General features: G+C 42.1%; 1 long non-coding RNA gene across 1 annotated transcript in view; it reads right to left on the bottom strand.

The window, feature by feature from the left end:
* LOC138358549 (uncharacterized) overlaps window positions 1–20626 on the bottom strand; it is a 54864-nt gene extending 34238 nt beyond the window's left edge. Inside the window, exon 1 of the long non-coding RNA XR_011225440.1 lies at window positions 20170–20626. This is a non-coding gene — a long non-coding RNA (uncharacterized lncRNA). The remainder of the gene's footprint in view (window positions 1–20169) is intronic.
* Window positions 20627–21122: the final 496 nt, after the last annotated feature.

Genomic DNA, 21122 nt, shown 5'->3' with positions numbered 1-21122 from the left:
CTGTTGGACTTTGAATTCCGCCAGGCGGCGTCACTGTGGGGACGCCGCCGGATATTGTCACCCCAGTGTAGAGCAAGGCAGGCTCTGGTTTGATGGGGTTGTTGGTGATTCCCCATCCACGTGTGTATGCCCGGGGGCCACCCCCAGGCAACCCGCCCACACGGCCCGGCCCGGCCACCCTGCCTGCCCGCGCGCCGGCTACCCCAGGCCACCCGCACGTCGGCCCCCCCCCCCCTCTCAGCTCAGGAGGGGTGCTGTGGGCCACGCGGTGGCCACATGCCTTGGCCACCCCCTTGGGCCACTTGGCCACTTTCCCGGGACAGCCTAGGGCCACATCTTGTCGACGCACAAGGAGCAAGCTAAGTGTTGACAGCCAGAGAGATAGTGACCTGGGAAATGAGTGAAATGAGGAAAACGTGAGTACAATAGTCAGAGTGTAACAGTGTCTCAGTATTAGTGGAAATTCTGGTAAAGCTGTGTTGTCCCATAGCCCTGCCAGTCTAGGGAAGCAGCTGAGAGACAGCTGTCTGTAGCACGTCTAGGTGACTGGTTGAGAGTACCTGGAGATAGATGTTGTACATGGTACCACACTGTAGATACATATAGTATATATATATATATATATATATATATATATATATGTGTGTAGACTGACTCGAGTATGTAACCGGTCAGTGTAGAGATTTACCATATAAATGATCCAGTTGTCGATTCTATATAATCGGTCAGACTGGATTAGTGCGATGGAGTACCAGCATGAATAATTATAATCATTATGTTGCAGGGATGTCAGTGGATACCCTGAGGTCTGTGTAGTTAGAGTTACATTTACCTGATGATATAATTTTCATTAATTATGTGAATGCCATTTCTATATGTTCATTTGCACGTTTTATGTACTGTGTTGTGTGGTGAGTCAGAAGATGTGATTGCTGACTGATTGCCTAATGATGTCATTAGCATGTGGGGTATGATGACGGCATCATTATGTTGCAGGTTTGTGCAGTGTTGTTATCAGTTTATGCGATATTACTGCCCTGGGAGCTGTGTTGAGGGTTTAAGGGACCTCTAGGATTATTCAGGGGAAATTCACAGTACTTAATGAGAGCAGGCAGTTGATTAGTTAATTGCCTTGCTGAGGTAAGTGTGTGTTCACAGTAGTCCTTTGCAACGGTTGCAAGATAAGGGGGGCAGTAATATTGGTATAATCTTGTGTGTTGCCAAACCGTGTGTCATTACTGTGTGGGCACAGTAATTAACGAGTTGCAGTAGCCGCAACCGTATGTGGGCAGTGCATTTGTGTTGTTGCATGCCATTGTAGTGTGACCTTTGTAACACTGGGGTTACTTTGTTTCTTTAAGTTGTGCTGAGGACTTAAGGATTCAGTGAGTTAATTTAGTAAGGGGTAGTTAACTGGATAATGGGTGCACACTTATTGTGGAGTGAGTGAGGGCTGTTATGAGAGAACAGCGTTGAGCTTGAGTGAGCTACGTCTCGGGAGCAATTAATTGTCCGTGTGACAACTAATTAACCACTCTAGCTAATTATGTAATTAGCCTTCTCATCATGAATTCACGTAGTGGGAGAGGATCTGTCAGTATTTGTGTTAACGTAATTTGCTCGAGACTAATTACCTTTCTGGGGTATAGCAATTAGTGGCTCATGTTAATTAGTGGAGTAATTAACGTCTGGAGGGCTCAGATGACTCGGTAAAGCGAGGTCATGGAGCTAGCATAAATCGTTGTATTAATCATATCCTGTCTGAGGACAGTGGATTAATTACACACATGTTAATTAGGGGTAATTAACTCCTTTCCCGTGAATTCACAGTGTTTGAGGAGACCTTCTTAGGCAGTGCGGAGTGAGGCGTATTTATGGATGATTAATTATCGGTCCTGGTGACAGTTAATTAATTGCTCGGAGTTAATTAGGGTAATTAACACTCACTAGTATTTTTTTTTTACACAGACTGTTGAGAAGCTACCAAGTTAGGGTAGGCTTAGTTAACGTAATTCAATGGGGATGTAATTAGTGGTCCGTTTGACCTTAATTAAGAATTACTCACTGAATACTTGTAAGGAGTCAAGTGTGATGTAATATAAGTTTGAGTTATTGTTAACAAGAGAGACAAGTGTTAATGATTAAAGTAGAGTACCATCATGTTGTTGTCTAGTGTTAGACAATTGTTTGTGATTACCGTAGTACTTTGTTGCTGACTGCTGCGATCAGTCAATTAACGTAATTAATCACATAATCAATGTATTGATTAAGGCAATTTCTTTTGGTTGTCGTCTGGTGACGAGAGTAGAGTAATTTAGGGATTTGTGGAGCTGTGTCCCAGAATCCCGCCTTGCCTGACTTTGTTTACTGTTTACAGTGCAACTTCTTGTAGGGAGTTGCAAAGAGTGCTCACACTGGGTTGTGATAGGGGGTTATCTTGAGGTTATAATGAGATGATTTCGGGGCTTTTTAGTGTCCCCGCGGCCCGGTCCTCGACCAGACCTCCACCCCTAGGAAGCAGCTCGTGACAGCTGACTAACACCCAGGTACCTATTTTCTGCTAGGTAACAGGGGCATAGGGTGAAAGAAACTCTGCCCATTGTTTCTCGCCGGCGCCTGGGATCGAACCCAAGACCACAGGATCACAAGTCCAGCGTGCTGTCCGCTCGGCCGACCGGCTCCCTTAAGTCAAATGTTTCCGCCCGGGAAACATTTGAGTCACTGGAGGTCTCCTAGGCGGGGAGTCACTGTTGGACTACCCGCCTAGTTACGTGGGTCTCTCCTGGGGGGCGAGAGGACCCTTAAGCTTGAGATTATAGTAGCTGTCAGGGAAACCGTGACACTATTGATTGCATGCTTGTGTCTTCAGTGGGCATCATTGTTCAGTTAGTTCACTTGTCAGCCCGAAGTGTCAGCAGGATGGAGCCTGCTGTCATTTCTCGAGGGGCTGTTGAATAGGTGTGTTGCAATTGCCACTGGATGGACAATAACGTAACCATTCGCTGTGGAGTAACTTAGTCTGTGATATTTTTCTTTGATTTGCAATATTGCGTCATCAGTGGGCACACCTGTGTTCAGGTTAGTTCAGTATGCAGCCGCACAGCAAGGGTTGCTATTTAGCTGTTTGTTATCGTACCACTGGATGGACATTAACGTAACGTAAACTCGGTAATGTAGTAGTTAGTCTCTTGTTATTAATAAATTGTTATGTTATAGAAAACGGTCTTTGATGTCAACCCTTCAACCATATAATTCCACACATGTTTCTGCATATTACGATTAAATGTTGTGATCTTGATATGACGGCTGTTCTTGGGAATTCGAATTCCAATTCATAGCGCCACATCAAATATAAATATTTGATTGTGAGAACCCGTCGGTTACCCTTTATTATTTTTAACGTCCTGGTTAACTAGGAGGAGCCAGCGGGCTATTGTGGACAGGTTTTCATCCCTAGTGGTGGAGGCCTGGCGGTTTGCTCCCACTTTTCCTTTTTCTATTGGACTCATGCTTAACTGCCGTGAGCAGCCTTTAAACTTGAAGTCCACCTCCTAAGGGAGGTAGGCGTAGAAAAAAATCTCACACTCAGGACTACGAATCCAAAGCGCTGTCGACTTAGCTATCAGGCCCCCTTTTAATGTCTGAGACTAACCTCGTGCTATATTATAATTAAATTAATATTATGCGGAATAAACCTTTGGTATTAGTTTGAGAGACGACATATGCAGTTGTCTCTTAGTTGGACTGATGAGGATACGTAGGTCTGCCGCGAATATATTATGATTTAGCAGAAAATAAAAAGTGATCTTGCAAGTTTGCGACATTAGAGAAATATAAGAAGGGGTTCATACGTCAGGTGGCAAGAAACCCCGTTCAACAGTCTGGTTGGACAGTCATGCAACCAGGAGGCCATGGTCGAGGACCGGGCCGTGGGGAAATTGAGCCCTGAAATCAACGCAAGGTAAGGGAGGAGATTGCCGAGCCATTTACTATATAGGACTCTGAAGGGGTCGGGATTGGATTTGGAACGGTGAACTAAAAGAAAACTATGTCCAACAGCTTAGAAGTTGAGAACTGAACTCAGACCCGACTCGCTCTGTCATTCCGCCAGAGCGATTGGGGCAGAACGGTTTCATTTCTTTCTTTCTTTCTTTGTTATGCACCCTATACCCATCCCTTGGGCAGCGGGAAAAAGGGTTACACAGGCACATAATCGGTGCGGGAACTGAACCCCATAATTCGTTTAGCTAGGCAAGTGAAAATCACTTGAAAGCTAGTTACGCATTTGTTACTGCTACATTCATAATTGTTACTACTACATGTGCATATATATGCGCCCATGTACACATATACATATCAATAATCTTTTATATCACAAGTGATTTAACATGAGGCTCACAAGTCACTATAAAAGGCACTTTACATATATGGTGAGTCACACAGTTACTAGTCTTACTCCACACCGACCCAACTGGGCGGCAGCTTTACAGTCATGTGCAGGCTGCACCTACAGTAAGCAAACATTTTGGATACTTCGCTAAGATTCCCGGCAGTACATCATTATGAATGAAGTACTTACACATTTCTTGGACATCACTGATGGTGTTATCTCTGAATTCTGCCATTTTTTCACATTCAATATATATAATGGCGCAAGGTATGCGAGTAGTTTTGCTGACAGAGTTTACATTTAGTCAAAATCTACATCGGCAGATGTTTTAAATTCCAAAGGTGCTCGTAGCCGAGCATAAGTCTAGCAGTGGTGACATCTATATGTCTGCTAACCTTCGTGGATAACTGATAGACTTGCGGTTCTTCCAGCATACTAGAATGAGGATAGATGGAGCCACTGGCGTGAATTTTACTTTTTTTTTTGTCTCAAGTCTACGAGATTTTGTTGATGTTCCCGGAATATTTACAGCTCTCAGGTTGCTCAAAGGCAGTCCAAGATGGTAATCAGTTCCCTCTTTATGGGCAAAAGTTTTTGGCTAACTCATCAGTTCTATCATACATTCGGAGACGGATGTGGGAAGGAATCCACAGCAGACAAACTCTGACCTCATCACTGAATATTTTAATTAAACCATGTCTAGCTTCAGACACAAGAGGGAAAGGCGTAGAGAGATAAACTAGGATGTCTGAGTGTGAGATTTTTTTCTATGCCTACCTCCGTTAGGAGGTGGACTACAAGTTTAAAGGCTGCTCACGGTAGTTAAGCATGAGTCCAATAGAAAAAGGAAAAGCGGGAGCAAACCGCCTGGCCTCCACCGCTAGGGGTGCAAACCTGTCCACAATAGGCCGCTGGCTCCTCCTAGTTAAACAGGACGTTAAAACTAATAAAGGGTAACCGACGGGTTCTCACAATCAAATATTTATATTTGATGTGGCGCTATGAATTGGAATTCGAATTCCCAAGAACAGCCGTCATATCAAGATCACATCAACATTTAATCGTATAATGCAGAACATGGGTGGAAAAGAATGGTTGAAGGGTTGACGTCAGAGACCGTTTTCTATAACATAACAATTTATTAATAACATGAGACTAACTACTACATTACCGAGTTTACGTTACGTTAATGTCCATCCAGTGGCACGATAACAAACAGCTAAATAGCAACCCTTGCTGTGCGACTGCATACTGAACTAACCTGAACACAGGTGTGCCCACTGATGACGCAATATTGCAAATCAACAAAAAAAAATATCACAGACTAAGTTACACCACAGCGAATGGTTACGTTATTGTCCATCCAGTGGCAATTGCAAGCCAGTTATTCAACAGCCCCTCGAGAAATGACAGCAGGCTCCATCCTGCTGACACTTCGGGCTGACAAGTGAACTAACTGAACAATGATGCCCACTGAAGACACAAGCATGCAATCAATAGTGTCACGGCTTCCCTAACAGCTACTCTAATCGTAAGATTAAGGGTCCTCCTTTCAAACAGGAGTGACCCCCGTAACTAGGAGGGTAGTCCAACAGTGATTCCCTTTATCACAACCCCGTGTGAACACTCTTTGCAACTCCCTACAAGAAGCTGCACTGTAAACAGTAAACAAAGTCAGGCAAGGTGGGATTCTAGGACACAGCTCCAGTAATCCCTAAGTTACTCTACTCTCGTCACCAGACGATAAACAAAAGAAATTGCCTTAATCAATTACCAAACTGATTATGTGATTATTTACGTTAATTGACTGATCACAGCAGTCAGCAACAAAGTACTACGTTAATCACAAACAATTGTCTCTCATAGACAACAACATGATGGTACTCTACGTTAATCATTAACACTTGTCTCTCTTAACACATGTCATCTTGTTAACAATAACTCAAAACTCTCTTATATTACATCACACTTGACTCCTTGCAAGTATTCAGTGAGTAATTCTTAATTAAGGTCAAACGGACCACTAATTACATCCCCATTGAGTTACGTTAACTAAGCCTACCCTAACTTGGTAGCTTCTCAACAGTCTGTGTCAAAAATTTACTTTACTGAGCGTTATTTACCCTAATTAACTCCGAGCAATTAATTAACTGTCACCAGGACCGATAATTAATCATCTATAAATACGCCTCACTCCGCACTGCCTAAGCAGGTCTCATCAAACACTGTGAATTCACGGGAAAGGAGTTAATTACCCTAATTAACATGAGTGCAATTAATCCACTGTCCTCAGACAGGATATGATTAATATAACGAGTTATGCTAGCTCCATGACCTCGCTTTACCGAGTCATCTGAGTCCTCAAGACCCCAGACGTTAATTATTCCACTAATTATCATGAGTCACTAATTGCTATACCCCCGAAAGGTAATTAGTCCGGAGCAAATTACGTTAACACAAATACTGACAGATCCTCTCCCACTATGTGAATTCATGATGAGAAGGCTAATTACATAATTAGCTAGAGTGGTCAATTAGTTGTCACACGGACAATTAATTGCTCCCGAGCTCACTCAAGCTCAACGTTGTTCTCTCATAACAGCCCTCACTCACTCCACAATAAGTGTGCACCCCTTATCCAGTTAACTACCCCTTACTTAATTAACTCACTGAATCCTTAAGTCTTCAACACAACTTAAAGAAACAAAGTAACCCCAGTGTTACATAGGTCACCCTCCAATGGCATGCAACAACACAAATGCACTGCCCACATACGGTTGCGGCTACTGCAACTCGTTAATTACTGTGCCCACACAGTAATGACACACGGTTTGGCAACACACAAGATTATACCAATATTACTGCCCCCCTTATCTTGCAACCGTTGCAAAGGACTACTGTGAGAACACACTTATCTCAGCAAGGCAATTAACAAATCAATTGCCTGCTCTCATTAAGTACTGTGAATTCCCCTGAATAATCATATAGGTCCCTTAAACCCTCAACACAGCTCCTAGGACAGTAATATCGTATAAACTGATAACAACACTGCACAAACCTGCAACATAATGATGCCGTCAGCATACCCCCACATGCTAATGACATCATTAGGCAATCATTCAGCAATCACATCTACTGACTCACTACTCAACACAGTACACAAAAACATGCAAATGAACACATAGAAATGGCATTCACATAATCAATGAAAATTATATCACCAGATAAATGTATCTCTAACTACACAGACCTCAGGGTATCCACTGACATCCCTGCAATGCTGGCCTGCCTACCTCTGCAAATGATAATAATTTTACATGCTGGTACTCCATAGCACTAATCCAGTCTGACCGATTATATAGAATCAACAACTGGATCATTTATACGGTAAATCTGTACACTGACCGGTTACATACCCGAGCCAGTCTACACACATTATATATAACTCTATATCTACAGTGTGGTCCCGTGTACAACATCCATCTCCAGGTACCGCCCTACCAGTCACCTGGACGTGCCACTGACAGCTGTCACTCAGCTGCTTCCCTAGCCTGGCGGGGCTATGGGACAACACAGCCTTTACCGGAATTTCCACCGGTCCTTAACACACTGTTACACAATGATAATTGTACTCACGTTCTTTTTAAATCCGCCACAACAATCATATCCCTGGTCACTACCTCTCTGGCTGTAAACACCTAGCTCGCTCCTCGTGCGAGGTGTGGCCCTAGAATGTCCAGGGAAGGTGGCCCAAGCATGTGGCCACCTCGTGGCCCTAAGGGGTGGCCACGGGTAGCGCATGACGTCACAGCACCCCTCCCCCCCTCCCCGGGCTGAGCTGGTGCGCGGGGTGGGGTTAGGGGGTTGGCCGCTCGGGTGGTCTGGGTGGGTGACCCCCCCGGGCAGCTGGCCAAGGTGGGCGGCGCGGCGCCCATATGGGATGCCTCAGCCCAGCTGGCTGGCTGGCGCCTACAGGCATACACACGTGGATGGGAGATCACTTTACACTCCATCATCAGCGTGCTCGCTCGTACACTCGGGTGACAATGGCCGGCGGCGTCACCACATGGCCGCTGCTAGATGGAATTTAAAGTCCAACAGGGGCCTGTAATAACACCCTCAATTATACTGCCCGTATTCCACCAATTGTCCATCAACACTAGACAGGATATTCAAACCACCTGTTACACCATGAGGATCTGCTCGTTGCCTCATGGGTGCCCACTGTCTCTGAGGCTTTTTTACTGGTCCTTCTGTACTTCATCGGCCCCAATTTCACGCAAATTGGGCCTTGGCACAACCCAGGATGGCAGGAGTGCCATCCACGCTGAGTAACAAGGGAATGACAGCAATTAACGGGGGGGTGGAGGTGGCAGGCGGCCACCTCCACCCAGCTACGTCTTCTCCGGCTCGCTGTCCAGCTCAAACTGCCTATTTCGCGAGCTAGGGGAACTCAAAATGCTCATCTCTCCCTCCTACCTTGTCTTGACCAATCAGCACGAAGCCGGCACAACTCAAGGTGCCGCTTCCAATCGCAACTGTTCGCGCCAAAACTCAGCTAGGAGTAGAGATGCCTAAACCAATCACAGGCTTCACTCACCCTCAGGCGTCCCGTGACGTCACAAGGAGGGGGAGGCCTAAAGACAGTGGTGCAATGTCTCACATGGTGGGGGGGGGCAACGTTCACCCCTCTGTCCTTCCCCCCCCCCCCCCCCTAAAACCATTGGGAGAGTCAAGTACCAACCGACACCACTCGCTTTCAACTCTCATCCTATTTCACAGAAACAGGAAAATTTCTGTAATTCTCTCTACAGAGCAATCACAGACTTCTGAATAGTCTCAAATGACAGTCCTAAACATAAGCTTTCATCCAACACCCCACAAGTGTTTGTTAGTTTGAAAACTTCTTGACTTGAGTCCCTAGAGCGACTAGCCTAATCTAGAAAACTTGGAAAACTAGCTGAGGGAATCTACATTCCCTTACACTGAGCAATACCATAAAAAAATAATGTTAATGACGTTGCTTACTGGAAGGAAGGCATCTTTTACAAAAGCATACACCTGGTTAATACCTGCTTGATGGGTTTTTGAGAGTTTTTCTACTCTCCAATCCCGGCCCGAGGCCAGGCTTGACTTCTGAGAGTTTGGTCCACCAGGCTGTTGCTTGGAGCGGATCTCAGGCCTACATACCCACCACAGCCCGGTTGGTATATATTCTTATAAGTATACAAGCTGTACCCGCCATACGTTGCTGTGGCTCATTCTGGTTAAATGGAAAAGAAAGAAAAGAGAAAACACACGTTTCTAATATGTTTAATTTCACAATGCTTGTGGGTATACAATATTTTTTCTTGTTCCGTTGTCTGTGAAGATAGAGATTGTCTGGTTTGCCAACTCCAGAACACAGAACATATAATTGTCCATGTGAGAAGCAATCCGTGTCTAGATATAAACCGCACAATTTTAAAGATCGGCCCTGAGCTTTGTTGATGGTGATTGAAAACGCCAATCGAATTGGGAATTGCAATCTCTTAAATTTAAATGGCATATCCGTTGGAATCATAGGAATGTGGACATCTTCACCTCTAAAAGGTTCTGTCAAGACTGTTGCTTCTATGACGTTGCTAAATAGTTTTTACTGCAAGCCGCGTGCGGTTGTTAAGCTTTTGCTGGTTGATATTTTGCAACATGATAATTGGCACACTGATTTTCAATTACAGTTCGTGTGGTGGTATTCCTGGCAGATCGAGTGAACTCAAAAATTCTGTTGGGTAATTAACTGCTTCATCTGCTTCCTCAACAGTGTCGACGGACTTTTATGTGACTGCCTCGCTTTGAATGTTAGACTGAATAATATTGTTAAGTTCTTAGATGTCTTTGTTCTTGGCGGCAAAAATAGCTTGTTCACTCAGCCAATCGTGATTCCTATAATTGGTTCGAATATTGGGAAATACTTTTTCAATCAATTCTTCTTTTGACGTCACTAAATTGTAGAAGTTATGAGGCAATGAAGTTCGTCCTGAGGTCAGATCAACCGGCACGTTTACGTTCACAATTTCCAGAAATTTATGTGAGAATATCTCAGCTGATGAGTTGTTTTACAGTCGCATATTTGTAGTTAATTTTAACATCTTTACATGGCGCCACAAAGTAGAGTATTTAAGTCAAGTATTTATTTCATCCGCTGGTGTCGATCGAAGAATTACAGGTAATGTTTGCATATAATATCATGCAAGCAATATTAATGCGTTCCCAAAAAGACCTGAAGTTTCCACGCAAATCTTGCAATGATCGATCAAGAGCCTCCAGCGATTTTTTGTGGGTCATTGTGCATTCATCCCAAACAATAAGTTTGCATTACTGCAATATTTTTCCTATGCCGGATGCTTTGGAAATGTTGCACGTGGGAGTTTCAACGAATTGCATGTTCAATGGCAATTTCAAAGCCGAAGTAGTAGTTCTTCCACCTGGTAGCAATGTCGCAGCTACCATGTCGGACGATGCAAGAGCTAAGGTTATGCCATTTTGGGATCAAAATGCTGCCAAAATCAATCTAATTAGAAAGGTTTTACAGTTCCTCCTGGCGCATCTAAGACGATTTCTCCAAACCCGATATTGACAGTTTGAATTATTTGATTGTAAAATGCCTTTTTGCTCAAGCGTTAGCTTAAGAATATTTGATTGCACATATGACAACAGATCACCCGTGTTGTAATTTTTGTTCACGACTCAATTCTGCATCGAGCAAAGCAGCAGCAGATCGATTCGGTTTTGGCATAGCCAATTGATTGAGAACTTTGTTCGCTATTTCTAAGCACAAGTATTCAATCATTATCAACGCTTCGTTGTAGATTTCTGTTGAGAAATTCATATTTATATTAGAATTTTCCTTCCGTATTCGACGGGCAATATTTTCAGCCATTTGCGCGATTTGTGTTTCTCCCATAACTCTGTTGGAGATGAAGGAGAGCCGGTGGTCAATATGACTGCAAACAATGCACGAATTTGATTAGGATGTGACGTGTTGGACGTGTCATTAACGCATACATCCCAGTGTCGGTCGTTCTCCAATAAATTCAGAGTGTGACATGCACTACGGAAAGTGGCATGTGTTACGCCGCTGACAAATCTCAATGGCTGGAAAGACGTTGGACCGGGCACATTTACCACCAGCTTGTGAAGAAAGAAGCATTCATCTTGATTGGAATGCACAGTGTACAGTTTACCTATCGTAGTTTGTTTGAATATGCCAGGTTGTCCGTGGACTCGCTCTCCTCGTTTACGTAGTTCAAAGGATTTTCTACTCGCATTCCATGTGTAATACGTAGGCACTTCCGAATACAGTAGTGTTTTCGCAAACGCGTCATTTTGACATAACGTGAAGAAAGCAGTTAACGTTGTAGCCAGTGGATTCATAGCTGTTTGTGGCACATTTGCAGCTGTGAAATAAACGTATTATCCATTTTCTTGTTTTCAAAACAAAAACAAAAATACTTACGAAATATTTAAATAAAAACGTTGATCAATCGACACAGCTCCATTTCACTACCAATTGAATTGAAAAATAAGAAGAACAGTTAAAAAAACGAAATGAAATGCAATGAAAAAGAAACAAATAAGCTATACCGACAAAATAAACGGTATGGTAAACAATATAGCTCAATTCCAACGCAACATCCCACAAAATAATTAAATAAAAAATAAAAATAAATAAAAATCTATGAAAAATCAATATATAAATGCAATCAGAAACAATGAAATGGAATCATAACATATTTTGTACATCGTATGTTGCTCTTAAGTGCAACAGATGGCGCTGTTTTTCAAAAAATGAATATTTTCACCTGTCACAGGTGTGGCATCTTAATAGTAGGTATATCAAAATACGCACGTATTCGGAAAGAACGTTGTGTCAAAATTTCAAAGCAATCGGTGAAGAACTTTCAGAGATTACAGCTTGTGGTGCTCATACGTCATACAGATGGCAATGTTTTTCAAAAAAAGAATGTTTTTTCCTGTCACAGGTGAGGCATGTATTTAATAGGTATATAAAAACACTTGCCTATTCGAATGCAATGTTGTGTCAAGATTTCAGAGCAATCGGTAGAGGTTTTAAAGATTTCCCTAACTTGAAAAAAAAAACTAAAAACATGTGGGAACCGACCTGTGAGATTTATATTTATTTAATTAATATGAATTTATATATAATTTATATTTACGTTGATTTATATATTTCGATAGCAACTTGTATGATAAGTGGACTGTATTTCTGCAATAATCTCTCAAATCCATCCACTACACATTAGGGGGGTTTATATTGAATTTATATATATGAAGCCAATCAAACTACAGTATTAACTACACATATTAGTATACATTGAGGAGGTTCCTTATCTTATTATACAACAGGCTTAGTTCACCAGATATAACTAGGATGTAGACACCAAATTTCTTCGTGTGAGGCAGCTTCCATCACCCAGTAACTGATTCACAAAGCTTGCTTCCTCTTCTTGACCTGACAAAAGCACTAGCTATAAAGCCAGACTCCTAATATATGACAGCTATATCAGAGAAAACACTGTACAATAGATCAAATAAGGATCAAGGCTTAATTACCTATTTTGAGTCGATCATTTGTGCTCTCACCGGTTCGCCCAAAATATTTACCTAAAATTAATGGCCAAAAATGATTAGATAAACGGGTTTCGGAAAGACATCTCCCTTGTATTTGTTGACAGCGTGTTGATGACGGAAGACCACTACTCTGTTCTTCGTCACACTTCGTCCAAGAGAATTTATATAGGAGCCGAATTTGCCCCACGACTCTGTGGTCTAACAACAATATCTGACCACTCCTTCACTATCGACACTACTGGCCTACATTGTCCAGATATCAGAAAGTGATAGAAGGGTTACATTTACTCTATTTTAATATTGATAATTAAATTAATTTATATGAGATGTTTTATGATGGTAAAGTCCAAAGACTAATATATTTAAGAATAATTCCCAGCAGAATAGCTGGTGAATTTATAATAGTATGTGGCAAGGATATCCCGTTTTCTATAGACGGAAAATTCCACTAGGTGTCCTGTTTGCAAACTTCTACATGGGTACCATCGAGCAAAAAGTCTTAGTCGACATGAACTTGAAACCGGCCATATACTGCAGGTATGTTGACGACATTTTTACACAGGTACCTGATGTCAGACATCTGCAGAAGCTGAAGGAGGCATTTGAGCAGAGTTCCGTGCTGCGTTTCACTTACGAGACGGAAAAGGATGGGAAGCTGCCTTTTCTAGATGTAACAGTCATGGAAAAGGGCGGAGGTTTCCACACTGCAGTCTACACTAAGGAAACAAACATAGGAATGTGCCTAAATGCCAACAGCGACTGCCCTGACAGGTACAAGAGGAGTGTTGTTAACGCATACGTCGACCGTGCTCTCAGCCACAGCTCAGAATGGAAGCAAGTCGACGAAGAACTCTGTAGGGTAAGGCAGGTCCTAGTCAATAACGGCTTCTCCAATGGTTTCATCGAAGACATCATAAGAAGGAAAGTGAAAAGCCATGCAACCTCTGAAGAGACAACTAACACAACACCTATACCCCCTATTAGACTATTTTACAGGAACTTCTTTTCCACAGCTCATAAAACGGAGGAAAGGGTCCTGAAAGATATTGTTAATAGAAACGTTATCCCTACAGACAAAAATCAGAGGATACAACTGACGATTTACTATAAAACCAGAAAAACGGCCAGCCTACTCATGAGAAACTCTCCAGACACAAAACAGAACGCTTTAAAAGAGACTAATGTCGTCTATGCCTTCAAATGCCCACTTGGGGACTGTAAGCTCCAAAAAACCCAGTATATAGGCAAGACAACAACATCTCTTTCTAGGCGTTTAACGATGCATAAGCAACAGGGCTCCATTAAGGAACATATAATCTCTTCCCATAACCAAACCATCGCCAGAGAAATCCTAGTAAACAACACAGAAATCATCGATAGATACAGCGATAGCAGGCGGCTTGACGTTTGCGAGGCACTACACATCAAGAAGTCAACACCAGCAATCAACAGCCAATTATTGCACAACTATATTCTACCCACCTCAAGACTCCGCTCCAATATAGAAGCATCAAGAAATATGGACCAATAGGCTTTCTACAAACACTTCTATTCAATACCCATTGTTTCTGTTCTGTCTTGTGTTGATACTTTTAATACCCTATTAATATCCCCTCCTGTTCTGTCTTGTGTTAATGCCACATCACCCTTCCCACCTCACTCAAATGTAGATATAAAATCAGAGATACGTTCTAATCAGTTGTGTATTTGTGAAGTCTTTGAAAATGTAATAAGTTTTACGAAACGCGCCCGTGTCGCGTCAGACTAGAAATAAAAATGAATTTTGGAGAAGTGATTTTTGATTTACCTCCAACAGTGAAGCGTAATGTACGAAAGATTGAGAAAATTCGTGTTAGAATTATTAATCTTACTTTTTCGGTCATATTTAATAATATATATATATATATATATATATATATATATATATATATATATATATATATATATATATATATATATATATGACAATGTCAGACCACGTGGGAAAATGAAACAGGAATTTCCTTAAGTACTTTCGTATATTAAATACATCTTCAGAAGGAATTCCTTCTGAAGATGTATTTAATATACGAAAGTACTTAAGGAAATTCCTGTTTCATTTTCCTCCGTGGTCTGACATTGTCACATTCTTAATCACGTGTTTATTTTCGTGATATACACACACACACACATATATATATATATATATATATATATATATACATATATATATATATATATATATATATATATATATATATATATACATATATTCATATATATATATATATATATATATATATATATATATATGTATATATATATATATATATATATATATATATATATATATATATATATATATATATATATATATATATATATATATATATGTCGTACCTAGTAGCCAGAACGCACTTCTCAGCCTACTATGTAAGGTCCGATTTGCCTAATAAGCCAAATTTTCATGAATTAATGTTTTTTCGACTACCTAACCTAACCTAACATAACTTTTTCGGCTACCTAACCTAACCTAACCTACAAAGATAGGTTAGGTTAGGTTAGGTAGTCACATATTAACACATTAGTATACATTGAGGAGGTTCCTTATCTTATTATACAGCAGGCTTAGTTCACCAGATATAACTAGGATGTAGACACCAAATTTCCTCGTGTGAGGCAGCTTCCATCACCCAGTAACTGATTCACAAAGCTTGCTTCCTCTTCTTGACCTGACAAAAGCACTAGCTATAAAGCTAGAATCCTAATATATGACAGCTATATCAGAGAAAACACTGCACAATAGATCAAATAAGGACCAAGGCTTAATTACCTTTTTTGAGTCGATCATTTGTGCTCTCACCGGTTCGCCAAAAATATCTACCTAACATTAATGGCCAAAAATGATTAGATAAACGGGTTTCGGAAAGACACCTCCCTTGTATTTGTTGACAGCGTGTTGATGACGGAAGACCACTACTCTGTTCTTCGTCACACTTCGTCCAAGAGAATTTATATAGGAGCCGAATTTGCCCCAAGACTCTGTGGTCTAACAACAATATCTGACCACTCCTTCACTATCGACACTACTGGCCTACATTGTCCAGATATCAGAAAGTGATAGAAGGGTTACATTTACTCTATTTTAATATTGATAATTAAATTAATTTATATGAGATGTTTTATGATGGTAAAGTCCAAAGACTAATATATTTAAGAATAATTCCCAGCAGAATAGCTGGTGAATTTATAATAGTATGTGGCAAGGATATCCCGTTTTCTATAGACGGAAAATTCCACTACAAGTTACACTTCTATGGGTAACTTGTTTATACAATGGCAGCAATATTATTTGCAATTGCATGATATTAGTAATTGGTGTCGGATTTTCCGACAAAAGACGCCTTTTCAAAAAAGCATGTTCTCTCCCGTCACAGATGTGACATCTATATAGTATGTATATAAAAACTTTCTCAAATGCGAATGGAACGTTGTGTGAAAATTTCAAGACAATCACAAATTTCAGACAATTAGCAATATCATTGTAATAGGGATCTCTGGCTATCCTACTTGCAAGCTTAGCATTCAGCTCCTTAATTCTGTTTTTAACACTGGGGAGGGACAACTCCTCTCGTAGATTAGACGTTTTGGCAGTTCTTGGAACTCCAAGAATGATTGTCATGGCTTCAATTTGAATGCTTTCAAGCCTTTTCATATCGCTTTAGGAGTAGGTGCACAGAACTGGTGCGGCATAGTCTATGACGAAGCGCACATAGGCTGTGTACATCATTTTAAGCACAGCAATAGAGGCTCCATGGCCATTCCAGGTCATAGCTTTCAGTGCCCTGAGTCGACTTTTGCATGTTCCTGTGAGTTGATTGAGCTCCTCTTTCTTTCCCTTGTTAGAGCCGACAGTGACGCCAAGGTACCGATAGTGATCAACCCATTCAAGTGTTACACCATTAATTTGTAGTTCTTCATTTGCTCTCCGCTTGTGATGGGAGTATGCCTTCGTCTTGTTTGTGGAGAGAGTGAAACCGAGCTCATTATATTTCCTTCCGAGGAGTTCAATGGACTGTTCAATATTTCCCAAGGTGGGAGCTTGTATTAGGACATCATCTGCATATCCCACTTGTTGTGTTCCTTCCGGAAAATCAAATTCCATATTCATTGTTTTGGAGATTGCTCCATTGAAGCAAACCTTGGCTTTCCTCCGTGTGAGGTAGTCTTCAACCCATTGCATGAGTCTCCCATTGACACCCATGCATGCAAGCTCGTCCAGGATCGCAATCCCCTGTGCTTTGTCGAAGGTTCATTTGATGTCAACAAATACAGAGTACCTAGCCGTGTTATTAGCCAAGTAATTAATTATACAATTTGCTATACTCCGTCCTTTAAGAAATCCATTGACCCCCTCCCCTAATCTGCCTATTTTGTGCAACAGTCGGTTTAGGATGATCCTTTCAAGCATCTTGCAAATGCATGACACGAGACTGGTCTGTAATTAATTCAGTGGTCTGTAATTACCAGGGTCATTGGGCTTCGGTATGGGAACAAATATTGCGCGTTTCCATCGTGTGGGCAGCACTCCACTTAGGAATGTCTTGTTAAACAGGTGAAGTAGTGGATTCCTAGACACTTCACACAGTGCACTGAGTAAGTCGTAGGTGACGCCATCTTCACCAGATGCTGTACTTTTACCCTTTTTCATTGCGCCCCTTACTTCCTGGGCTGTGATTGGTTCCCCATATTCGTCATCACTAGACAATGCTCTTGTTATCCTAATTCTTCTGTCATCATGTCGCAGGAGCTGTTCCCTGCTGATTTCTGCACGGAGGGAGAAGGAGGATGCTGCATCACTCCACTTGTGAATTAGTTCCTCGGCCCTGCCCTTGGGGGTCTTTGTGAGCCGCAAGCCGGGTTCTGCCCCCTTTAGCTATCTGAATTTTTGCCCACACTTGTCTTGCAGATGTTTCCCGTCCAATAGAGCTAGTGAAGTCAAGCCATTGTCTTTCCCGCTCTTTAATATTCTCTTCCCTAGCTAATTGACACACAGTTTTAAACTACTCTTGGTTACTTTCAGTGGGATGTTTCCGGTACTCTCTACTCATGTCTCTTACATTTGCGTTAAGCCTCTTTATGTAATCGTTCTCATACCATTTTATTTTCTTCCTCTGAGGGTTACTTCGCCCAGGTGTATGGCGCGGAACTCTGAGACAGCTCTCAATTTGGTGATTAAGGTCATCAACAAATGTATCAATGTCTTCTGGGATTTGGTATTCTGTGAACCAGTCACTCATCCTGTTTATGAAGTGCGGCCTCATATCTGGTCCGAGTGATAACTGTTTTCTTTTATTTGTTTACAGACTTGATATGAACATAAGCAGGCAAAGCGTTGCAGAACATGAAATGTGGGCAGTAATATTGGAAGGTTTGACGTAAACGACCGTTTCTATAACAAAACAATTTATTCACAAAACAAAACTAAAACTACTACACAGTGAATTTACGTTACTTTACTGTCACTCCAGTGGCACATTAAAGTACAGCTAATCAACAGCCTGATGGACCCACGGTATCCTTATCCCGTCGTCGGGATAAGGAGACACTAACTGAACAAAGTGGTGCCCACTGGTGACGCAAGTTTGCAATCAATATTGTCACGGCTTCACGGTGACCAATACTATAATCACAAAAACTTGACTGGCGCTCGCTGCCCACAACGAGGTACCAAGTAACAAGGCGGTTAATCCAAGAATGATAACCCCTTATAAAAAAAATCTTACGTTAACACTTGTCTCTTAGGACAAACAAAACAAAAGTTACTCTAATTGAATTTAAAAAATTACGTTAACACACACGTGTCTCAACGACACTTAAATGGCATCAATAACTTGTAAATCAATTAATTACATCAACTTGAAAGTCAAGCATTCGGTGAGTAATTCCCAATTAATTACTGAATACAACAGCCTATTAATTCAGACGAGTATTGATAAAGCCTACTGTCTCTCAACTGACAGTTCACTTCCGGTCTTACGACAAGATTACCTTAACGAGGGTAGACTACTGTACCACACACAATGTTCCAATACTCCGTGTAAACAACAACATCAACACCTGGTGAATTCACTAAGTGGCGATTACTAATTATCTTTAATTAGCTACGAGTGCTTAATCACCCTGTCCGCAGACAGAGCTGATCAGTCCAACGAATTACAACAGCTTAATTACAGCGCAATTGACTCCGATCATAACAGACCGGTCAACCCCTTACGTTAATCACTCAATTAACGACAGCTCGTTAAATCGTTAACACTACGTTAGTCTTCACTTGACAATTCCTCCACTGCGTGAACTTCACTGTGGCTGTTGCCTTTACACGTCTCTACGTTAATCACAACAATGTTCAACGAACAAGTGACCTCGTTAAGTAAATCGTGACCCCCGGTGACGTTAACTGACTTTAATTCTCACGGAATCCTTCACAGTACACAACGCCTTCCACCAAGGTCAACTTGTCTACGGTTTACACACGGTACAACACAGTACATCACAGTACAACACAGTACATCCTTGCCACTCACGGCAAAACTTGTAAATGACTTCCCCCAGTAAATTATCCCCCAATAATTCACACTTTACCACAACACAACAGTAAAATATATAACCAAGGGAAATCTCCCTGTTACCACTTTTCACTGCTGAAAAAGGGAATCAAATTACAGCGAGTTCATACACGACACATAGAAAAATAATAGAAGTAAATAACTCACTTTACCTCTGAATGTGTCACTAGGTGTCTTCACACACGTCATAATTCACAGTTGGGCCCAATCCTCAACTTGATGACAAACAGGGTAGACTTACACGTCTCCAATTCCCATTCACCTCCCCAGGTGGTCCCAGGGACAGAGGACAGACGGAACACTGGGGGCGAACCCAGCTTCAGAGTTTTATTACCCAAACGGAAACAGTGTACTTACATTAATGATGTGGGGCCCCTCTTTCACTCACACATACACGTCAGTCACACTCCCACTGCTGCTGCTGGATGATGACGTAGGCGTCCTCACTTCCTACACGTGGTCAGGTGGAGCACAGGGTACTAGACCACGGGGTGTTAGCTCTACACACACACAGAGACCAGGATGGCGCAGACACACCGGCACAGGCAGCCAAGGTTGCGCACAACAGCAGGGATGCGGTACCACGCCCCTTCCACTTGACACGGTACCCCAGGATACGACGGTACACGGTGTTACGACGGTATACGAGACTCGAGATGAAGACCTTCACTGTTCCTCAGAATTATAACATTTAAGGTTTCTCTCATAACACTGAAACCCTTTCTAGCACGTCTCACAGCAGTATCTTCAAGCACAGATACGATCGACTGCGGATGTCGTTTTTGTAGCTCGATAATTAACGCCTCACTCTCAGTCCAGTTCCTCTAAGATGGCGTCCCACAATTACGCAGCTAGATGACAAGTTCACACGGCTCGATACAAGCCCCTTCCCGATTACCGGATTCTTACGCACGGCACACGGAAAGATAGCAAGATGTAGGTGTGACTTTCAGTAACGTTGCAGGCGGTATTTCCCGATGCTTGGCCTTGCACGGGAAATACGTCGTCAGGGTGCAACGTCCAAGGTAAGAATGTCGTTCCCGCCAATACTATGCCTGGAGGTACCATGCGGCACCCCTCAGCGCCTTGGCCAATCACGGTTCAGCATTTCTGAGGCCCCAGACCCTCAACCAATCGCGCACCTGCCCCCTGACGCTACCCCCACTCACACGAGGTGGACACGTGATAGGGGGGGGGTGGTCTACGGCCGTTAACCCCCCATACCTCCCTCTCTATACTTGACTTGTACAAAAATTTCACTGAAATCAACTCCCTCCTGTAATTTCCTTCACAGACCTGATACAGCGATCAGAATGACATCAATGGCTAGCAAATGTCATGGGCTGTCCAACGATACCCAACACGACTGTGGAAAAGTTATATTCAGAAAGTTGAATCACGGTGCACATCACTGGTGCACTGTGCAATTTCGTACTTAATTCAGTGCACGAGAGAGCAGGGAAAATATGTCTCCTGACAAAAAGTACCTA

The sequence above is a fragment of the Procambarus clarkii genome, chromosome 84, assembly GCF_040958095.1.
Source record: "Procambarus clarkii isolate CNS0578487 chromosome 84, FALCON_Pclarkii_2.0, whole genome shotgun sequence".
Classification (NCBI taxonomy): domain Eukaryota; kingdom Metazoa; phylum Arthropoda; class Malacostraca; order Decapoda; family Cambaridae; genus Procambarus; species Procambarus clarkii.
This window is presented reverse-complemented; position numbering and strand designations above follow the sequence as displayed.